Raw genomic sequence first — 3,919 nt, forward strand, 5'->3', positions numbered from 1 at the left:
TATATATATATATATATATATATATATATATATGCACACACATGTATGTATATATAGATAGAAAGAAAGTTAAGAATAAAAAATGGTAAGTTTTGGTAGGTGTTTGTTTTGGGTATGCTAATTTTTAGAGGGAGTTAAAGGGTGGGATGATAGAAGTAGGTAGGGCATGAAGAAGAGGTCCACAAGTACAATGCATTATCAGGTGGGCTATGAGAGAGAGAGAGATGTGAAAGAGAGAGAGAGAGAGAGAGAGAGATGAGAGAGAGATGTGTGAGAGAGAGAGATGTGAGAGAGAGATGAGAGAGAGAGATGTGAGAGAGAGAGAGAGAGAGATAGAGAGAGAGAGAGAGAGAGAGAGAGAGAGAGAGAGAGTACAACAAAAGGAGGGAACCATAAAGACAGATGAAAGAGTACACACACATTGTGATTTGGACCACTTTCTTTCAAGACACACCACTGGAATTTAAGGAACCCTGCCCCCACCCTCCTCTTCCATACCACCTCTGTCTTTTTCCCATTCAATTCCCCTTCCCTTTTTCTACTTCATTTTTTTAATAAAATTCTAAAATAAAATCAAACGCATTATTTGAAATTCTAAATAACGTGAGGCGTGACACTGTCAACGATATCAAACCCCTAAGCGTTATGAGCCATGGCAAAGCTATGACGTTGTCCAATGTGTGATTTATATGTAAGATACACATATATTTTTCTATGAGGGCCTTCCTTTTGAGAATTCATATTATTATGATAACCTTGAGAACTAATGCATTATGTGCTACTTTATATGATTTTTTTCATCAAAAACTAGGATTTAAAATATTGATTAACATATTCATTTCACAATATGTTTGTTTCATAATGTGAACCTTTCTAGCATGTTTGTGAAATAAAAGTTACACGTACGAAAATTTCATATTGTGAATCGCGTATATATGAAGCAAAAGTATTTATGAAACAAATATATGTTCATGAATACATTAAATGCTAATCTCATATGAGATAAAATCTTGTGAAATAATATCTTAAGATAAAGATTCTCACGGTTATCATAATATATCGAGTTTTCAAATGATTAAGTCATTGTTTTCTACCATTACTCAATGAGTCAATGAAATTAAATAATTTAATTAGGATATGTAATAAAAACTAAAATGTAAGACTTGTAAAAAGGTAAAAGAAAGCAAATATCACCTTACAGCAATCACGCATTGGGTCATGGCGTACCACAAGCTTAACGTGAGCAACTGTCGTGGTGTACCACAAGCTTAAGTCCTTGTTTGTTTTTAAAAGAAACTCTTATTGGCCTCTTATGTCTAATTCTTTAAGAGGTAGAGTCATTCAGACTGTTTGTTTTCGCCAATTTTTCAGAGGCACTTATGTCTTATTGTCCTCTTATCTGGTAAAAGGCAAACCAACCTCTTATCTGTCTCGTATTGTTCTCCAAACGCTCAGCAACAACGTTTCTCCACCGATTAACCTTAATCGATTATTCTCTCAATCGATCCTTACCAAACTGATCATGACCTCTCGCAATTGATGTATTTTAATAGGATTTAAATGTGTTAATATCGTTATTGGCATATTTTCATTTAAATGAATACTAATTATATAATCTAGATATAAATTTCGTAATGATGATTAATTAATATGTAAAATAATAAATTCATCAATATAACTTTCTAAATAGACAATTTAAACAAATCCATACATTTATCAGTTCACAAAAACAGTCTTATTGATTCAGATTTCAGACTTCAGCACCACCTTTTATCCATCAAAAATGAAATAAGACTCCAACATCTCTTAAAAAACAAACGACGTCTAAATATATCTCATCTAAAAATGGATTCAGGTAGGATAAAACATACCATGTCTGAATTCTACACAAAAAAAATAAAACGGTTATTTTCGTAAAATTGTTTATTTATGCAATCATCACAATTAATGTTGTCTTAATACCTAAAATACACAATCTTGAATGGAATCACGAATGCTACATTATACATATGCAAATATAAGTTTTTTTTAGTTGTATAAACCTGCCAATTTTCTTCTTAATAAGGAAATTGGCATGGTTTACACATTTACGTAACTCGTAAATGTAGATATATAATTACATTTTATATCTTTATAATTGGTTATTTAATTTATTTTTTATTTATCATTTACACCTTACTATATTAATATATATAATTGTACATTAACTAAATTACATCAAAAAATACGTTTCTTTTTTATAAATTACAACATTATAATTGTCTTAGTATTACACTCAAAATTAACTCAATATTGAATTTTTTTTATTTTAATTATATTATTAAATATCATAAATATATATCAAATTATTTTTTAATGCTTTTTGGTTTTTTTTTAATGCCTATAAAGTAAATTAAAGTTGAGAGATTGGCTATTTGGAACATTTTCCTCTCAAAAAAAAAATCACCCTCCTTGCAAGGAAAATGGACGTATTTCTAAAAATATGGTGGATTAACGAGAGTTTACAAGACTAAATATCGTGAGAATGTAAAAAAAAATTGGTTCATGAAAAGTTTATACGTAAATTATTGAAAAAATTCAAAAAAATATCTACTTGAATATGTATATGTAAACTGATGTTATCGGTTATTTATATAAGCTTATATATGCATTTTCAAATGAATTTTTTAAACAATTCACATATGAATCATTCATTAACCTTTCCTTCTTACTTTCTCGCACTATTTAACTTTTTATTGGAACTGTCCTTTGTGGATTATAATAATATTTCACCACTAGATATTTAGATCATCTTGAAAAAAATCAACCACGACACGACCACATAAACAAAAAAAAAAAAATATCAACCTACCTTCTATTAAAATGGTTAGTACTATATCCATGATAATAAACAACTCTCATTTCAACTTCTACCAAAAGACTGCTCCAAATTACCCATTATAACCTCTGATGCATAACTCATTTGGCAAAGTGGTAGATGACTTTACCCAAATACCTACGAAAACACCAACATTTTCATAAACTTCACACGAAGCATGTTGGATGTTAACCCTTTGAAAATGGAGGATACCCTCCGGGTAAAATAGTCTTTTAAGGATGTGTTTTAGTATGCGGAACAAGACAGCCATGACAGTATAAAAACACATTGTCCTGCATGACAGAACCCAACGCCAAAATAGGTGAAACAAAAATCCAAGACAAGACAAGATTGGTACATTTCCAAATTACTCGTCAAATTAAAACCCTAAAATCTTCCACCCACCTACCTCACTCTCACCAATCACCAGTCCAGTTATGTCCTGTCTCTTCCACATACTAAACACACCCTAACAACTCCGATTCGTATCCATATTCCCTCCCACTCGTCTTTCTTTCGGCATAAAACCACATTTGCAAAAGAATTTACCCTACATTAGCAAGAGCAAATTGGTCCATAAAAATAAAAGGTGTAGGAAGAAAATGATGAGTGATATTAGAAAAATGACAAAACAGAATAACATACATAGTACAATATATACACACGCAAAGGTAGCTGGCAAAGGCATAATTTTCTATTTACCCAATAGTCATCACCAGGAGACCTTTCCTAGTTTGTCATGAAAAAACTTGGCCTAAAACATATGGAATCAGGTTGTCATTTGCACCACATAAATCAGCATGAAACTGTGGTACCATCTCTTCTTCTGTAACAATAACTGTGTACCCAAAGCATTCAAGTGTACTACATGTCGGTAGATTTTTTTTTTTTACCTCCTTCCTTCCGAGAGACAAGTATGGGCCAAATGATCTGAATATGGGTCTGTCTTACCCGTTAAGACATCAGGATGATGAATAATTTGGGCCCTGACGAGAGTCACGACTTAGGGCTTATTTGCTAGCAGCTTAATGGGGCTCGACTTATTCGGTCAGGTATACATGA

The sequence above is a fragment of the Cynara cardunculus genome (genome assembly GCF_001531365.2).
Source record: "Cynara cardunculus var. scolymus isolate 2C chromosome LG 11, CcrdV1, whole genome shotgun sequence".
Classification (NCBI taxonomy): domain Eukaryota; kingdom Viridiplantae; phylum Streptophyta; class Magnoliopsida; order Asterales; family Asteraceae; genus Cynara; species Cynara cardunculus.